Below are 20,653 nucleotides of genomic sequence, written 5' to 3' on the forward strand. Positions count from 1 at the left end.
TAATCCCCATACATCGAGGGAGGGACCTGGTGGGAGGTGATTGGATCATGGGAGCAGTTTCTCCCATGCTGTTCTCATGATAATGAGGGGGTTCTCATGAGATTTGATGGTTTACAAGTGCAGTTTCCTCTGCGCTGTCTCTCTCCAGCCACCATGTAAGACACGCCTTGCTTCCCCTTAGCCTTCTGCCATGATTGCTAGTTTCCTGAGTCCTCCCCAGTCATGTGGAACTGTGAGTCAATTAAATCTCTTTCCTTCGTAAATTACCCAGTCTCAAGTAGTATTTTATAGCAGTGTAAGAATGGACTAATGCATTGACCATGTTCATTGTGCGATGAAATGGGTATTCAGCAACCATATACTCGAGTATTTTATTAACTCCCAAATGAAGACAGAATAATCCACATATTCAGCAGCTTGATTAAGACTTATAGGAGGCAGGTGATTTTAAGTAGCAAATCAAGCACTGCCCCATCTTCACAGACATGCAAACATATTCTGTTTTGTTTTGTTTTGTTTTGTTTGAGATGGAGTTTTGCTTTTGTTGCCCAGGCTGGAGTGCAATGGCATGATCTCAGCTCACTGCAACTTCCGCCTCCTGGGTTCAAGCGATTCTCCTGCCTCAGCCTCCTGAGTAGCTGGGATAACAGGCATGCACCACCACGCCTGGCTAATTTTGTATTTTTAGTAGAGATGGGGTTTCTCCATGTTGGTCAGGCTGGTCTCAAACTCCTGACCTCAGGTGATCTGCCCACCTCAGCTTCCCAAAGTGCTGGGATTACAGGCGTGAGCCACGTGCCTGGCCACACATATTGCAGCTGGAACGTGGTGGCATAGCAGTCTCTATGTAAGTGGCCATGGAAGATCACAACAAAGGGCAGCAGGGCACAAAGTCCAGAAAGCCAGGAGCAAGGGGAATTGGTGATGCCAGAAATTTAGAGCTGGAAAGAGCAGAAAAAAGAGCATCCTAAACAGCGATGCTTGGTCTTCTCCAGCAGTCATGGAGGAGTCAGGGTTCACCGTGAGAAGAGAGACACCATTTCCACAAATTGTCTAATGAGAATCTGGAGAATGACCTTCTCATTCTCTGTGGGTTTAAATTTTCTCTGTAGGCTTCAATGAGTTAAAGAAAATACTCTTCAAACTACATACTAAGAAGTTCAGTCTTTCTTATGGCAAATAAAGAAAACCTAGTAACTTTTTAAAACTCTACTTTATTATTATGACTTGAGATGTTTGTTTCTAAAGTTACAACCCAGTGGACTGGCTGTACATTTTTCTATGTCATTTGTATACAATCTAAAATGTCTAAATAACTTGATTGTGAATACTGTGTTTGCTGTAAAAAAAAGAGAAAAAAAAAGGCACACTTAGATGAGTGGCCTACAGGCAAACTATGAAAGCAGAGATTCTACTACACGGATAATAATTTTTCATTAAAAACTTGTCAAGGTTTAGTTGATAAATGTGATTATCAGTAAATTTTACATCCTGTTATTTAATCAGCTTATATATGTATCTATAGTCATTGCATAAACATGGACTTGTCTGTACCCAAAATGCGTTTAGAAGTACATTATTGTAATACAAAAGAAGTTTTCAGTCTTTTATGTTCTTATCCCCTAGATTTATTATTATACCCAAACCCAAAAAGATGGTGTCACTTTCTGGAAACGTGTTCTGACCTATTTTGAAGTCCCCTGAATGGCTGGCAGACATTGCTCCATGCCCAGTTTTAACCTGCGAGCTCTCTGGGCTGTGTGTGCTGTGTCCTTCACGAATGACTTCTGTTCTTCAGTCACTGTAAACAAAATGACAGGAGCACCAAGAGAGTTTAAGAAAGAAAATGTTGGCATACAAAAAGAATTTTTTTCTATACAAAGTAAAATTTAAAGAATACAGTGAGCCAGGCACAGTGGCTCATGCCTGTAAACCCAGCATTTTGGGATGCTAGTAGGGCAGATCATTTTGAGGTCAGGAGTTTGAGACCACCTGGCCAACATGACAAAACCCCATCTCTATCAAAAATACAAAAACTAGGTGGGCATGATGGTGGGCCTGTAGTCAACTACTTGGGGGGCTGAGGCAGGAGAACTGCTTGAACCCAGGAGGCGGAGCTTGCAGTGAGCCGGGATCGCACCACTGCACTCCTGCCTGGGTGACAGAGCAAGACTCCGTCTAAAAAAAAAAAATCATCAGTTCGAGACTATAGCAGAAGTTCAAGTATGAAGCCACAGGGGTCTGAATGGTGGTATTGACCTACAAGGCAGGCTGAAAATGACAGGAGAAGGAATTACATGTGAAGAAATAATGGAAGAATACTTTCCAGAACTGGCTGATGAACTGAACATGGAGAATAACACGATGGAATATGTGTTTTGGCTAGGTTTCCAGCATTTGGGACAGTAGAACGACATGGACATTGTCGGAATCAGAGAGCTTGCATGGAGGCCAGGATTATAGGCCGTAAGTTCTGTTTGAGATGCAGTTTATGAGGCCTCTAAGTGGATGTGCCCAGAGATTTCAGATACACATTCTGGGTTTTGGAAGAGAGTCAGAAGTGGCGAGGCACATTGCAGAGTCATTTGGATAAAGATCATAGGTAGCATGAGCGTGTAAAGCAAGGAGGTCCTTGAGGGAAACTTTGAGGGCTGTCCTCAGTTAGAGAACAGGAAGAGGAAGACCTGGGAGTCAGGGAGCTCAGAGAACCACGCAAGATAACAGGGTGTTCATGAGCTTTGCACTAAGAAAAAATAAGGGTTGGATGTTCAGCTTGCCTATAATATGGGAAACAGATGACTTTTTTTTTTTTTTTTTTGAGACAGGGTCTCACTCTGTCTGTCACCCAGGCTGGAGTGCAGTGGCACGATCACGGTTCACTGAAGCCTTGGCTCCTGGGTTCATGCGATCCTCCCACCTCAGCCTTCTGAGTAGCTGGGACCACAGGTGCATATCACCAGGCCCGTCTGATTTTTAAATTTTTTTGTAGAGAAGTGTTCTCCCTGTTTCCCAGGCTGGTCTCTAATTCCTGGGCTCAAGCCATCCTCCTGCCTTGGCCTTCCATATTGTTGGAATTACAGACATGAATCATAGCACCTGGCTGACAATTATTAAAACTACAAAAACCTGATAGAGTATATGCAATCAGGTCCATAAATTGTGAAACACAAGTTGTGATGCTAGTTGTTTAGTGTCAATATAAAAATTCTTAAAAAATGTGATGGAAGTATTTACAAAGGAACTTGAACTAGCTTATGAAGAGAGACTTATCATCGTCACTTACAAAGACCACGCTCCTCTCTCACAAATACTCTAGTCCCGTGGGCTACGAGTGTGCTGGCAAACCCTCAGGTCGGTGAGTCCCACTGTTTGTGAGTTCGCCTGGAAAGCAACATGGGGAGAGCGGGAGAGGTGTCATGAGCAGGTGAGGAGCCCTGGGAAGACCCTATTGTTAAAAATGTCATCATGGATTTATCCATTAAGGTTTTTATTTCATTTCTTTTTAGAAACAAAACACCTTTTGGAACGTTTCGGCTTACAAGCTGTTTGTATCTTGCAGTATAACTATAATTAGATAATCTGGTTGCTCCTCTCCAATGAATGAAAGCCTTCAGCTGTTTAACTGGGTAAAGTGAAAAGAAAGGAGAGGTAATTTTGGTGCCTGGAGTATCTCAAGGAGGTAGGCGTGGAGGGAGCAGCCGTTGCGAAGGTTTTGGGGAGATGCCAGCAACTCTGTTGCCCGTCTTTTGGTGTGTGTAGGGAAGGTGCTAAGGTGTGTTGTGGGTTCTCAGGAAGGGGGAGGTACCTGGAGGGTGGCAAGGGCACTGGCTCAGGTCTTCCCTCCTCTGTGGCCAGCAGAGGGTCACGAGGGAGCCACCCAGCCCCTCTGGGCTTCTGCCTTCTCACCTGTAGATAGGGCAGCAACCACACCCACCTCACAGGAATAGAGAAAGCTAGGAACAGTGCCTGGGTAACAGGAGGGAATCAATGAATGTAAGCCATGAACAACTGCAAAGAAACCCTCTGTTATTTCTATTATTTGAGTTACCTGCCTCATCCTCCCATTCTTCTGCCGCAGCTTCCCAAGTAGCTGGGATTACAGGCACCCGTCAACACTCCCGGCTAATTTTTTATATTTTTAGTAGAGACGGGTTTCACCATGTTAGCCAGGATGGTCTTGATCTCCTGACCTCGTGATCCACCCACCTTGGCCTCCCAAAGTGCTGGGATTACAGGTGTGAGCTACTGCGCCCAGCATTTTTTTTTTTTTTTTTTTTTTTGAGATAGAGTCTCGCTCTGTCCCCCAGGCTGGAGTACAGTGGCATGATCTCTGGTCACTGCAACCTCTGCCTCCCAGGTTCAAGCGATTCTCCTGCCTCAGCCTCCCGAGTAGCTGGGACTACAGGCGTGCGCTACCATGCCTTTTTGTATTTTTAGTAGAGACGGGGTTTCACCATGTTGGCCAGGATGGTCTCAATCTCTTGACCTCATGATCCACCCGCTTCAGCCTCCCAAACTGCTGGGGTTACAGGTGTGAGGCACCGTGCCCGGCCCAAACTGATGATTCTACCCCAAGATGTTCACTCCTATACGTTGATCTTCCCAGGTCAGCCTGCACTTCAGACTATACTTACCAAATGGTTATTCAATCATCTCTATTTCCCTTGTTGCCTAAAGTGTCCAGTCCAGACTCAGCCTGCAGAGAGGGCTCCCTCCTGGCTCCCTGATATCACCTGCCAGTTCACTCCAACTCAGGCCACCTTAACCCTAACGAGCCACTGTATCTTGACTATCCTGTGCTCCCCTCTGTGCCATCACTCAGGGGGTATCCTCTGCCCAGAACACTCACCCCTCCTCATCTCACAGGGCTCATCAAAGTCCCCCCATCCCAATGAAACATTTTCCTGACTCCAGCCCATAATGATCTCTCCTTTCTCTTAACCAGAGCTTTTTTCCATGTAGCCTTGGTATGTACCCTTCATTTGGTACTTAATCACTTGAAATCTTACTTAACTTTTTGTGATTGTATGATTGTCCTCTTCAGAGAATAGAAAGGGAATTAATATCATTTAGCACATGCTAAATGGTATCATTTCATCCTTATAATAACCCCAGGAATTAGGTATCATTTTGCAAATGATGAACTAATAATGCCCAGAGGAGCTCCGTTACATTTCCACCAGTCACAGCATTTGAAAACTGGTGGATTTCACTACATACTACATACCAGTGATGGCTTTGAACCCGGGGGTGCCTGATTCCACACCCAGGCTGCTCTCCACGAAGACAGAGTGTCATTGATTCATTCTTTCGACAAGCTGATCATACTAAAATATGAATCCAAGGAAATAAGTTGTATTTCTCTAACACACTTTCCTTTTTTTTTTCCTACCCACTAACTGGCCCCATCTCTCCCTAACATTTAGCACAATGCTATAACTACTGTAGCTATTCAGTATATATATTTTTTGCTTTAGCGAAATTTGATTAAGAAATATAAAGCATCCTCAGTATAAAGAGCTTTAACAAATTGGAACAAATCTCTGAAAAATATAAGCATAGCAAAATTATATGCTGATGTAAGAGACAACAGTGCCACTATCATAACAATTTCTTCTTAAAATTGCCTCCTGGCATTAACTTCACCTGAAATAATCCTTTCCTGACCTATTTAATTCTACTTATTTGGTCGAGTGTATTAAAATTCGCAGTACATTATCTTATTCAAGGAGAGTTTTTGTAAAATAGGGTCATGTTTTACAATTAATACCAGTGGTGAAAGCCACAAATAATCTGTTTCTAACAGTCTCAATTTCTAAAACTCTGCCAAGACTTTTCAGGCCTATCATATATTTCTTGATTCGTTATTTATGAACACCTGTTATCCTGAAGTACAGTTATTCTCCCCCTACCTCTGACCAAAGTATACTATTTTTAGCATTATACAGATATGTGATCAAGGAAAGAGAAGCTTTGACAATGTATTTCAATATGTATTTTACTCCTTTTTATCTCCCTATGGTTAAAATAAATGCAGTTTTTAAAGTTTTAGGAAATTCCTTTAACTATATGACAAGAGGTTGAGTGGGAATGTTAGAAGCTATGAAACAAGGGATTATTTCTTTCTTATTTATTACACTTGAAAGTATCATTCTTTGACTGTTACCGTCGGGAACGTACAATTCCTGGATAATAAAGGTTAAGTGTGCATAAATTTGAGATCTGCTTACAACTGACCTTTAGCTGTCTTTTAGCCTTTTTGACAGAAACTTAAAATAAGGTTATTCCATAAAATAATTTGATTCTCCATTCTCAAATCCAGATTTGTTACTCAGTAATTAATATCTTCCAGCTAGACAGAGCCATCAGCATTTGTAGTAAAACAGCCAGCCATAGACATGATGATTAATTTGGGCAGAATCATCACCCATCTAAGTTTTAGTCTACCCAACCATAAGCAAAATCAAAATATGCATTTATTCATGAAAAATTATTTCTGTCTTCCGTTTATATTTGTCAATCATCTTTTGTAATTGTCTCCATAAGGTCTTACATAGTGATTGTTAATTTTATTATCTTAAAGTGTTTGTTTTACTTCATCTCTTGCTATTGTGAACTTTTAAAAAATATTTTCAAAGTTGTTTTTAATCGTGTATGGAAATGCTATTATTTTTAGTGCATTGATTTTTTTATGCAACAATGTTTTTACAGAGCTTTTAATTGAGCATGTCTATAGACTCTCAGGGTGTGCTATGTAGACAGCCATATCATCCTCAAATATAAACAGTTCTGTTTTTTCCCTTCCAATCTTTGCATGCACTTTTCTTGTGTTACCACATTAGCTAGAACCTCCAGCGTAGGGTTGAATAAAAATAATAACTTTCTTCTTATCTCCTTTCTAACCAAAATGGGAATAATCCTAAAGTTCACCATTAAGTATGGGATCTGCTATAGGTTTCTGCTAAGCGTTTTTATTTTTTAGTGAAGAAATTTTATCAAAAGTTTTATCTGCATCTATTAAAATTATCTTATTTGTCTTCCTTTAATCTAAAAATGTAAACATGATGTTGAAAAATTCTGGCATTTCTGTGATATGGCCTATTTGGCCATCATTCAATGTGCCTATTTGTTTGGATTTCAGTGAGATTGAACTCTATGGTTTCAGTGTTAAGGTTATGTCAGCCTCGGTGAGATTGAACTCTGTGGTTTTCGTATTAAGGTTATGTTGGCCTCAGACAGTCAGCTGTGTAGCTTTTCCTCTTTTTGATTCTTAAAAAGAGTCAGTACAAAGGGGAACTTTTCTACTATTTGGAGGTTAAGTAATTTCATTAGGATTCAATTCCTAATGTGTTGTTCTTTCTATAATGGTTTTCTCTTTGATCGCTGGGTGATTTTAAAGTGTTCTTAAATTTCCAAATATATGGGGGTGTTAAAAGTTTGGCTTTTAGTTAATGATTTGTTATTTTATTTAACTTTCTGCAGAAAATGTGACATGTATGACATAGACATAGATATTTTGGAATTTCTGAAGACCTGCTTTGTGGCTTAGTGCTTATTCAGTTTTCCAAAATAGTCCTTATATGCTTGTAAAGAATGTGTTTTATCTAACTGTTGAATGCAAGGTTCTATGTAGGTCCATTGAGTCAAACTTACATGTAAAATTTATGTCTAAACTTTATATGAAAAAGTAGGCCGGGCGCGGTGGCTCACGCCTGTAATCCCAGCACTTTGGGAGGCCGAGGTGGGCGGATCACGAGGTCAGGAGATCGAGACCACGGTGAAACCCCATCTCTACTAAAAATACAAAAAATTAGCCGGGCGCAGTGGCGGGCGCCTGTAGTCCCAGCTACTCGGGAGGCTGAGGCAGGAGAATGGCGTGAACCCGGGAGGCGGAGCTTGCAGTGAGCCGAGATCGCGCCACTGCACTCCAGCCTGGGCGACAGAGCGAGACTCCGTCTCAAAAAAAAAAAAAAAAAAAAAAAAAAAGAAAAAGTAAACAAATTATGGTAATAATAATAATAAACCTAGGAAAGTAATGTAAAGGGACCAGCCTACCAAATATTAAAATCATTTAAACAGTCGTGATAATCAGATCAAAATGATACTGTTCACAAATAAGGAAGACAGGCCAGTGAAACAGAATAGAAAGTCAAGAAATAGAAATTTATAATAAGGTTAAATCTCCAATCACTGGAGAACTAGTCAATAAATACAATAGGACAACTGGATATGACCTAAAAACAATCCACAGTTGGAAACTTACCTTACATTTTACACCGGGAAAAGTTACAAATAGACTAATGATTTAAATGTAAAGAAAATAAATCATAAAAGTATGAGAATAAACCATTATTAATGCTCTTTTCTGATTGTTTCTATTCTTTATGCTACACAATGGGGGAAATATTTCCAATGACGACTCAAAAATCAGCATCTATAAAACATTAATGAATTCAAAAACATTTTTAAATTGTCATGGCAAAAGAAAAAATTGAAACTCCTATCACACTCAAGACTAATTTCTCTAATATAAAAGATCTCTTGAAATAGGCCAATGCCTCAGTAGAGAAAAAATGGCAAAAGATATGAAAATACAATTCTCAGAAAAGGATATACAAATGACCTTCAAAAATAGCTTTAAAAGGTAATTATTCTCATAGTAAGAGAAATAAAACAACCCTGAAATACCATTTTTAACTATAATATTGTTAAAAATCAAACTCTGATAGCTTTCTATTTGGACAGACATTAGAAAAACAGGTAGTCATTTATTTTTTATAGAAATGTAATTTGGTACCATCTCTGTGAAGCACGACTTGGCAATATGTATCAAAATGACCAATATTTATACCCATTGATAAAACAGTTCCTCTTCCAGGAATTTATCCTACAAGATACTTTTTTTTTTAACTTCACCTTTATTTTCCACCTTTCATTGTCATTATATTTTGAGTGTTCACTTTATAAACTAATTCAGAACTGAAGGACATTTTCCCTTTTATGATAATCTCTTTTAATAAGAGAATTTAATTCACAAACACTTTTTATTATTGCTTACATATTTGGATCCATTCTACGTAAGTTTTTCTCTCCATATTTTTTCCTGGGACCAGGAGGATGTTTAACCGGCCTTCAAGATAAAGCTGATATTGTTTTTTTCATTCCCTCTTCTCTATTCTCTTGGAAGTTCATTTTATTTTTCAGAATAGGTATTCTTAAACTTTAATATGCTTAATTATTTGATAAGTCTAAAGGGTATCAATAAATTTATCCTCATTTCTTTCAAGGCAGAGATATTACCTTTGACCCAGATTCCCTTCCTCTCATCTTCCTTGCTATTCCTTTCTAGTATCTTAGCCCCACTTTATAAACCCGCCATATTGATGATTTTAAAAACTCATAATAGTCACTGCTTATTTTGTCTTAATTCATTCAACAATTTATCTACTATTAGCTCTTTCATCTCATCTCTTTGTCCTGTGTTCAACTCACTTTTTAATAAATTTTATCCTTTGGTAAAGTTGATGATCCAGGGGTTAAAAAAATACCCTTCAGTCTTAGTCAAATACATTTGATTTGTCTTTATTTTTGAATGATGATTTTACTAAGTTGTATTGTAGTTGAATAACTTTTGTTCTTTGAGCATGTTGAACATTTTTTACCCTTCTCTCTGACCTCTATTTTATTAATGAGAAATGTAATTTCCATCTAATTTGGATCTTTCATTGTAAACTGTCTTTTGTTTCTAGTTGCTTTTAATCTTTTCCTTGACTTTGGAGTTTCATAGTGTTTCTGAAAAGTGTCTAGATCTGCATTTTCCCTCTGAATATTTACATCTTTCTTAATTATGAAAAATTCCCAGTCATTATTGCTTCAAATATTGCCTTTCCCCATGATCTGTCCTTTCCTCTGGAGCTCCTGTGAGTGACTCGAGGGAGCATCCCGGGTCTCGGGACTCCCTGAGATCTTTTCCATTGCGTTACCTCCCTGTGCTGCCTCTGCATTCATCTTCCAGCTCCGTGATCCAGATCTCTAATTCTCTTTTCATTTGTGGTGAATTTATTGTTCAACCTAGCTACTGAATTTTTAAGTTAATGATACTATATTTTTTCTAAAAGTTATATTTTTTAAGTGAAATATTTTTCCATGTTAAGTATTTTTAAATTATTTATCTTGAGATTTTATTCTTCTGTTTCCAGTTGTTACCTCCACAGCTCATGTCTATGCTCATTGGTCTGTTGAGTCTTCCTTTTGGTGACTGCACTGCCACAGTGGTGGATAATTTTTCATTGTGAGCTCATCTATATTAGGGGTTGCGTTTTCTGTGAGTCCCATGTACGAGATTATGCAAGTGTTCATGTTTTTACATTTGCTTTTGCCCGGGCCCCAAGGGTTTCCTTTTCATTATCTGAGACTAATGCTTTCCCTTAATTTCTGGGCTTTTGATTTCCTAGGTTTCCATTTCTCAGAGGAGGTTTGTCCCACCGAGAGCTTTGTCAAACACCAGGCTGTCTTTCTGTTTCCACAAACAGATTTGAAGAGATTTTTCCAGTTTCTTTTTCACAGGTGAGGCAGCCCTTCAAGTGTCCTGGTTGTATGCGGGAGTCTCGGATTAGTTCCCTTCTCTCACCAAATGCTCTGTTTTTCTGAAGACATTAAAACCTTATTCCTAGTTTTGTGACCTAATCTGATACTTCCTGGGGTCTCCTGGCATCACCTGGAACTCACTTCTGCAACTGGATTTCATCTTTATCTCTAGCATCTGAGGATTTCCTGAGCTCAGCTTTGCATTGGGCATATTTTGTTTTTTAAGTCTGTAGCAGTTGATGGATCCGTTTCAGTCTTGTCTGCCATCTTGCCTGAAATTTGCTTCATTTCTGCCCTTAAGAGCATTTTTCATGTTAAAAAGTCTTAATTTTAGCATTAAGAATCTCATGTGCTATATTACATGATTTTAGTTGTATATTCAGTATCATTGAAAAATATAAGGTGAGAAATTGTTTTAGTTATTCATCACAACTGCATCACACATATTTGAAAAATAATAGTACATCTACTTGTAAAATATATTATATATATTTTCTGTAGACAGTGATTAATGCCTATCTAATTTGTAAGACCTCTTGCAATAACTCAATAGCTGCCTCAAGGGTTGAGAAACACTGTTAAGTCTTTATTTTAGAAACGTCACAATAAGTCTAAAGGAGGTCATAATATATTAATAGATAATTATACTTTTTCAGATTAATTTGTGTTTCTGAGCAAGATCCTTGGTAATTATAACAGCAGTCATAAGAACAGATATTTTCAATGAAATTTTAATTGCTAATAGAAGCAAAGATATGGAAAGCATAAGAGTAAGTCTCTGATTTGAGTTTTTTTCATGAAAGTCATTAACCTCTGATGTGGTTTGGCTTTGTGCCCCCACCCAAATCTCATCTGGAATTGTAAACTCCACATGTCGAGGGAGGAACCTGGTGGGAGGTGATTGGATGATGGGGGTGGTTTTCCCCATGCTATTCTTCTGATAGTGAGTGAATTCTACTTGGCCTTCCACGATGATTGTAAGTTTCCTGAGGCCTCCCCAGCCATGCAGAAATGTGAGTCAATTAAACCTCTTTCATTTATAAATTACCCAGCCTCAGATGTTTCTTTATAGTAATGTGAAAACGGACTAATACAACCTCACTGTGTTTCTGATGTTTTAATATAGTATTACTGCCTTACACATTTGTTATGGGGATAAATATTTGACAGGCTAGGTCGAGTTAGAATTTTATTGCTGCTGACCAAAGGTCATTGTAAGATTTAAAGGTCACATAGTAGGTACTATGTGATCTTTAAAAAGTTATAAAACATGGATTTTAAAGATATATTTTATGAGTAAAAACGCTTCACGTTTCTGGAGCTAATATCAATGTAGTCATTAATCCAGGTATTCACATATAATTTTAACTGATATGTCTAAAACATTCCTTGTTCTGTGTCCCTCTGAAAGCAATTTTCTTTTAATTCTGGATTTCTTAAACTTTAAAGAAAGATTCCTAAATTTGAAAACTACTATTTTATGGTAAATAAACTAGTTATCCTAAGAATGAAAAATTTACTGAAATACCTTAACTGAAATAAGGTTTGTTGTCACATAAACCTTAAAAATGACTATTTGTGAATCTAAATTAACAAAAGGAGCCAGCAATTGAGAAGAACTCTTAGGAATAGCAGTCACAGTGTGACAGACACACACATACATATAGATAAGGGATTTCCTCATTTATCTCTTCTTCAAATTTTGGCTTTAATCTTAAATTATTCTCAGTATCTTTTTTTAAATAAGGACCTCTTATTGTTATTTATATGGACAGATTTTAATATGTTTGCATTTGATGATACTGTAAAAAACAGAACTGTTGCCAAAGTTTTAAAAGTAAAGGGAATTTTTTAAATGTACAACTATTAGATATCAATTTTAAAACTACCAAAAAACTCAGAATAGCCAATTAAACCCTAAATGATTTCTAGTGAAATGAGGGAAAACACAAGCATCCGGAAGCCTATCTTGTCTATTATAATAGTCATAAAATTTCTAAAATGTAAATAATCACTGCAATGCTAATAAGAGAAAAATAGTATTTTATTTACAGAATACATAAAGTTGTAGAATACATAAATTTATAGAAACTTACATACTCCTTCACCTACAGAGTCAGTGTTAAACAGGCGACCCTCGGTGCAGCTGCCCTCCCTCTAGCCTAGGCATAGCCACTCATCATCTGGTCATTGTTCCTTAGCAGGGCAGCCCTCTCAAGGAAGTTAACACAGGGCAGATTCAAAAGGTCAGAATTAAAATTCAATGCATGCCTACTGAATACCTACCTATTGTGTGCCCAGCACTCTTCTAGGCAATGACAAGCTCCCTAAAAAAAAGAACTTAAGAAACTGTAATGAATAAATGATGAGGCTACAAAAAAATCAAACAGGGTGATAGACAATAGTAGGACGGCCTCACAGAACTGAAACTGAGATGAAAGGACTTGCCAGTGAGAGGTCTGGAGAGGAGAACGGTGTGCAGTGGACTGAATCGTGCCCCACCGCTCCCCTCCAATTCATTATGTTGGGCAAATCCCAGCTTGACCGTATTTGGAGATGGGGCCTGTATGGAGGTAATAAACGTGAAGTGAGATCATAACAGTGGGGCCTTAACCCAATAGGCCTATTGTCTTTTTAAGAAGAGAAAGACCAGCGATCTCTCCGCATGCACACAGAGGAAGGGTCCTGTGAGGACATTTTGAGAACGTGACTGTCTACAAGCCAGGAAGTGATCTCTCCCTCCACAGAACTCGACTATGCTGACACTCTGATCTCCAACTTCCAGCCTCCAGAACTGTGGGAAAATACATGTGTGTTTTTCAAGCCACCTTGTCCATGGTATTTTGTTAAGGCAGCCTGGGCTAAGACAGTGCGTTCGAAGAGTCCCTAAGGAGGAACTGCTGCGGGACTTTTCCTTAGTTCGGCTGAAGACAGGGTTTTTTGTCCCATGGCCACGAAAATTCATGCTCACAGACAATTTGAATTTGAATGAGTAAGACCGGGTTTTGTTGGGTGAAAAAGGAAGAAAAGGGGGAAACAGGGACTCTTGCTAAGCCAGAGTCCCTGCTAGGGTGCTTCCCACCGGCCATCCGCATCCAATTTCGGGGCTTCCCACCAGCCATTCGCATCCCAGTTTCCACACAGGAAGAGGAGGGGCCAGGCTACTCCCTGCGGCAAATGGTGTGAACCTGTGTGGCTCCTCCCAGTGGGCAGGCAAGATGGAGAGGGTGGAGCTTCTCCAAGGACCGCCAGCCCCTGGCTGTCTCAGAACCAGCGAGGTCAGGCCAGGCCAGGGATTGGAGGGAGGGAATTAGGGTGACCTCCCAGTGTTGGGGGTACAACTTCACCAGGTCAATTGTGCTGTGCTAAGGAGAACAGAAAGGGGATTCAAGGATTAGACACAAAGAAAGTCACTGGTGACCTTGATAAAAGCAACTTCAGTGAAATGGTGAGGGAGTGGGTTAAAGAGGGAACGGGAATGAGGAAGCAAGGACAGTGATGATAAAGAATTCTCTTGAAAAACTTTACTTTGAAGAATAATGTAGAAATGGAGCCGGGACTGGGGACAGTGTGGAAATGGAGCCGTGACTGGGGACAGTGTGGAAATGGAGCAGTGGCTTCTCAGAAAAAGTACTTAAAGAGAAGTCAGACGTATTATTAAGACACACACATGCACACATATCCAGGCATGCACACACACATGCACACACACATGCACACACACACACATATACACACATGCACTCACATATATACACACGTGCACACACACATGCAAACAAGCGCCTGAGGATAAACGTAATATAAGAGGGATTACCAAAGCCTAGGCCAAATTCATCAACTGAAAACAAAATTATTATAATAAAAAGGAACCCTGGAAGATATGTAAAAGGAATTTACATACAAAAAATCATCCTGTAGCAAGTAGAACTGTATCTACCGTGTTAAAAAAGTTTGTGTCTCAAAATATAATGGCAAATTGTTATTCTATTATTTTGTTGTTGTTTGTTTTTTATTGTTTTATTTTTTCTTTGGTATTTTTATCATTGTAAAGTACACATAAAACTTACCATTTTTACCATTTTTAAGTGTACACTCAGTGGCATTAAGTACACTCATACTGTGTGACCATGACCACCATCTAGTTCCAGAACTTTTTCATCACCCCACATGGAAACCCCATGCCCAATAAGCAGCCACTTCCCAGTATCCTTTCCTCCAGCTCTTAAGCAGCCACTTTCTGTCTCTTGGATTTGTCTATTCCGAACGTTTCATAGAAATGGAATCCTACAGTATGTGGTCTTTTGTGACTGGCCTCCTTCACTTAGGAAAATGTTTTCAAGGTTCATTCATGTTGTGTCATGTATCAGATGCTCCACATCCTACTTGTTAGGAAAATGAAAATCTAAACCACAGGAAATACCATTTCACACACATTAGCATGGCCACAATGAAGACTACAGAAAATAACAAGTGTTGGCGAGAATGTGGAGTGACTGGAGCCCTCATACATGGCTGGTGGGAATATAAAATGGTACAGTTATTCTGGAAAGCAGTTTGGCAGTTTCTTCTAAAACTAAATGTGCAACTCCCATACAACACAGCATTTGCACTCCTAGGTATATATTCAAAGGAATTGAAACCAGGTGTTCAAACAAAAACTTGTCCAGTAATATTCATAGCAGCATTATTCACAATAATCAAATGACAGAAGCAACCCAAATGTCCATCCGCGAATTAATGGAGAAATGAAATGTGTTAAGTGCATTCAATAGAACATTATTCAGCCATTGTTTCATTGTGGGCAGGTCTGTGTCAACCTACCCCTAAGTTGGAGGAAGCTGAGAGACTAAAGAAAGAGACATACAAATCTAGTTGCTTAGAAAAGAAACTTTTAATAGGGACTTATAAACAGAAGCCATGTCTGTGTCCCTGGCAGTGATGAGATGAGATGGTGGATCCTGAACCATTACGCCCCGGACACAGGACTTATGTGCTGTCAGGGAGGGGTACACACACTTCAGAAGGAATGGTTACGCATTTGCCCGCACAGTGGGATTTATGGTAAGTAGGTGCTCTTACACGAGGAGGAATAGATAAACTGAAAATCTCAGAGATATTCCCGGAACTGAGGTTAATCAGAAGCCAATATGGCAGATTAGCACCCAGGATGGAGTTGCTTTGGCTTCCACGCTCCACCCCTCTAATGCGGCTCTTACAGTCTCTCACACCCTCCTCTTCCATGATCATCCCTGAGCCTTAGAGAGAGTGCTTCATATTGTCAAACTTTAGCAGCAGTGCTTTGGCAATGGAAAATAGATCAGGCCCGGTGGGATTCCTAATGAGGGAGGTTCACAGGCTGTTGATGCACCTCTAGTCTTCAGAATACAATGACCTCGGTTTTCTCAGGAGTAAAACAGTGTGAGATATATAACATTAATAATTTGCACTCAAGGATTACAGTCAAAAGAGAATTTGTATCCCAGAACAACAACAAAAAGGTACCTATTCCATTAAAGAGCCAACTAAAAGTATCATGAAGAAAATTAAAACCTCGTTCCTCTTTAGACTTGCAGACAGCAAATAATTCAGGATTTAGCCCAAATTGTAGGTAAATAATAAAAACTCAAAAACAATGGTGAGGGCTAGTATCCAAATTTTTTGGTCTCTAGTTTCCCCGTTTCTGCCAAGGATAAATCATAATAGGACCAATTTATTTTCAAAATAAATTTTGGTCTCATTATACTTGGCCTGGTTATTTGCATAAAATATGGCAAGAATAGTGATCAGCCTGAGCTGCTTATTTATTTTTTTTCCAGACAGAGTCTCACTCTGTCACACAGGCTAGAGTGCAGTTGCACAATCTTGGCTCGCTACAGCCTGGACCTCCTGAGCTCAAGCAATCCTCCCATCTCAGCCTCCCAAATAGCTGGGACCACAGGTGTGTGCCACCACTCTGGCTCATTTTTTATTTTTTATAGAGACAGGGTCTCAATATGTTGTCCAGACTGGTAGGCTCTTTTTAAGTTGTCTTTGCTGGAACTTTTATGAGAAATTGTGGATTCTGCTTTTTAAAAGCCTCAAGGCTAGGAGCCAAGCCAAGGATTCACCATTAGACTGTGCTTGTAATACCTATACAAATTCCTCTCTTCTTGAATTCCCAAAATATCTTAAGGTTCCCAGGCCTGTTAGTAAATGACATTCTTTACTTACCATAGGTCAGAAACCTTGTAAGAGAACCATTTAGACAAGGTACTAGGCCAGTCTTTCTCAGAAAGAATTTATAAAGTCAACCTCCATTCCTCAGTCTGGTCAATTCTGAAAATATGCCATTCCAGTCAATGCCTTGGTAAAATAACCAATTTCTCCAATTATGCCCTGTTAGAAAAGAAAACAGATTCTTACTGAACTTATGCAAATAAATATATTGCTATCAGATAAAAATACTCATAAATGGTTTCCAAATTTAGGGTAACTCAGGTAGAGAGAAGGGTAAATTTTGTTCACAAAATTATACTTTACCCAACCTCTAAGCTATAAACAGTTCAAAAGAAAAAGAATTTTCTTGACTCTTCATCAATCAGAGTGGCAGCCTTCTAAGCAGGATTACATACATTCACCTTGGAACTGCCATCCACAAGCCCTGCAGCTCTTTGTCCGTCAGGTGAGAGCTGCCTATTGGGCACCGTAGAATCCAGCAGCTCCTCACACAGTTCCAGAGTCAGTTGAACAAAAGCCATATCTGTGTCTCTGGTGGCAGTGAGACGAGGTGTTTGATCCCTACCTGTTGTTCTAACAGTAAGGCAACATATTTGCAATGACAACAGATATTTGCAAATAGTGTACAAACAGGTCATAAAAAGAACTAATGAAGGCTGGCCGTGGTTCCTCATGCCTGTAATCCCATCACTTTGGGAGGCCGAGGTGGGTGGATCACCTAAGGCCAGGTGATCTCTAATAAAAAAAAAAATCTCTACTTAAAAAAATACGAAATTAAGGCCAGGTGCTGTGGCTCACGCCTGTAATCCCAGCACTTTGGGAGGTCAAGGTGAGCGGATCATGAGGTCAGGAGATCGAGACCCTCCTGGCTAACAAGGTGAAACCCCGTCTCTACTAAACTAAATACAAAAAATTTAGCCGGGCGTGGTGGCGGGCACCTGTGGTCCCAGCTACTCGGGAGGCTGAGGTGGGAGAATGGCGTGAACCCGGGAGGCAGAGCTTGCAGTGAGCCGAGATCGAGATCGCACCACTGCACTCCAGCCTGGGTGACAGAGTGAGACTCCGTCTCAAAAAAAAAAAAAAAAAAAACAAACAAAAAATGAAATTAACTGGGTGTGGTGGTGCATGCCTGTAATCCCAGCTACTCAGGAGGCTGAGGCAGGAGAATCGCTTGAACCCGGGAGTCAGAGGTTGCAGTGAGCCGAGATCGCACCACTGCACTCCAGGCTGGGCAACAAGAGCAAAGCTCCATCTCAAAAAAAAAAAAAAAGTTAAAAAAAAAGAACTAAACAGAAGATAATTTTTTGTAGGAAAGAACTGCTGTGGTCAGTGATCTTGGAGGATATGAAGATGTAGAGATAATTTCTTTTCTCTTTCTCAATCTCTCTCACTTGCTCAATCTTTCATTTGGCTTTTGTCTTTCAATTGCTCCGTCATTTTTCTCTTTTCTCATAACTTTTGTTTTTCAAAATTTTGAGAATAGGAATTATGCAGGTACTCAGTATTTGTTGTTTGAAGGCACATTATAAAAGAAAAGTGGGAAACACAAATCTGTAAGTTACTTCAGAGAGACACTTAAAATCTAATGTCAGAGGAAGGAAGAAAGCAACAGGATAGAAAAGATGTGATAAATAAACCAGTTATAGCAATAATAATATTATATTAGAATCAGGCAAACTGCATCAATAATGATAAAGAGGATAAGGACATAAGGGTAAATTGAACAATTTACCAGGAGGTTATAATAATGCTGAACCTCAGTGTGCCAAACAACAAAGCCTGAGAGGCAGTGCCATGTCATATAGCCAGACTGCTTGGGCTTGAAACCTAATTCCAGCACTGACTAGCTGCAGACCTTAGGCAAGTTATTAAATCTCTCTCTGTTTCAATTTCCTCATATTGAAAATTAGGATATTAATAATGCCTACTTCTTCCAGTCACTTGAGGATCAAATGAACTAGCACAGTGTTCACAACAGTGTCTGGCATCACAAACATTGGTGTTATTTTTGTTGCTGTTGTTGATATTAGTATTATTGCCCCAAAACATATAAAGAAAAAATAGAATTCCAAGGAAAAATAGACATGTCACCGGTCTTAGTAGAAGACTTTTAACTTTATTTATCTCTCACTAAGATAAATTTAAGTTTGGAAATGTTTAAGGTAGCTGCAATAAAATGTTTGAACAGGATGTCTTAGCTTAAAGTCATTACAAAAAAGTAAATAGAACATAGTGTACATAACAAAACTACAAAATACAAAGAAAAAAGTAAATAAAAAACAACAACCAGAGACCAAAAAATAAGATGACAGAAGTTAAATGAGACCATAAATGTAAATGACTTAATGTATTAAAATACAACATCTTAGGCCATAGTAAAATACAAAATTTAATTTTGTACTTACAAGAAACACTTGTAAAAGTGTGACAATAAGCTAAAAGAATTAGCAAAACATACCAAAAATGTTTCAAAAATATAGTATAGATGACATTTTTATTATGAAATTAGTATACAATGTAAAATTATCCATAAAAACATTGGGCCTTTAGGACCTAAGAAAAAATAATTATTTCAAATTGTTCAAAATAATGTTTTAAAATATTTCCAAATGCACATAAATCTCTGAGAAAATATATATTCCATAAATGTATGCTGAATAACATAAATTTTATAAATATAAAAGGAAAGGAAAGTAAAACTGATGTCTGTATAAACCTACATTAGGGATTTGTTTTCTATGCTCCAGTTCCAACAGAGGATCTGGACATTGCCTCTTACCTGCTTACTTCCTTGATTGGCTGGACTCCCTCTACATCCCCAGCTTCTACCTGAACATGCATTGTAAATGGGAAGTCTGTGAGCAGACTGTAGACAGGCCTGCTGCTTGGGGAACTGTAGGAAATTTGATTCACCCCGACCCACAGTAAACACTCAGGAAGATGATGGGTTTGTTACCAGTTACTCACATCCAGGGGTAGGCAGGCATGTGGCGTGAAACTCCAGAACGCTGAGAGAGAGCTGGAAGGTGCAAAAATCTCCCACTAAGTGGTATTACAATTTTCGGTTACAAAATCAGAATATCACTTTTTATCCCATAAATATATATTAATATATATATAATGTATGGAATATATATAGGAAATAAATATACGTATAATTTGTCTCTACATAGGGAATATGTATATATGTAATTTATCAATAAAAAATTTGTTAATCTCCTACTAATGTAAAAGGGAGTTTCTCAAAGGTCTTGATGGGCTCCTCACTTGATTAGAAGGTGGTAACTAGAAGCTGGGTGCATTCATAAGGATTTGAAAACCAAGCAAATTATCACCTCTTGCTGGGAAGGCCCCATCCCTTGCTCTGTGTAGATGTATTATACCTGCAGTCCGAGTCTGTGGGCTCATTTCCATGTACACTCTCACCTTCAGCTCTGCCGCCTTGCTGGCAGTAGCTCAGGCCACAGGTACCCTGGACAGTGGAGGGCTCAAGCAAGACCAAATCTTCTACAGGTAGATGATTCCCAACTCACAATCTCTTTTCTCAACCCCAGAGTTTTAGTTCCCATTCCCTGGTGCTGCTGGATGCTACTGCCAAGGTCTGGACAGGGGACATGGAGGGACACTGAGGATGATGGGTGGAGATGTGGGAAAGAGATTTGTCTCTGCTCCCAGAAGAAGCAGGCAAAGGGAGGTTGGGATGTTTTGACTTTGAGGTGTCAGTGGTCCCAGGTTCAGCCGACTCTTTGTCCTCTCCATTTCTTCTTGATGTCTTGAATGTTCTATTTGTCATCCAGGCTCCAGTGAACAAGCCAGGAATCAAGCTTGATCTCTCACTCTCCTGTTT

At 39.2% G+C, this 20,653-nt stretch overlaps 1 protein-coding gene across 10 annotated transcripts in view; it reads left to right on the top strand.

The window, feature by feature from the left end:
* The window catches only part of PACRG (parkin coregulated), a 576,157-nt gene that overhangs the window by 302,540 nt on the left and 252,964 nt on the right, over positions 1-20,653 (top strand). The gene's annotated exons all lie outside the window — the stretch shown is intronic.

Source organism: Gorilla gorilla, chromosome 5 (genome assembly GCF_029281585.2).
Source record: "Gorilla gorilla gorilla isolate KB3781 chromosome 5, NHGRI_mGorGor1-v2.1_pri, whole genome shotgun sequence".
NCBI classification, from domain to species: Eukaryota; Metazoa; Chordata; class Mammalia; order Primates; family Hominidae; genus Gorilla; species Gorilla gorilla.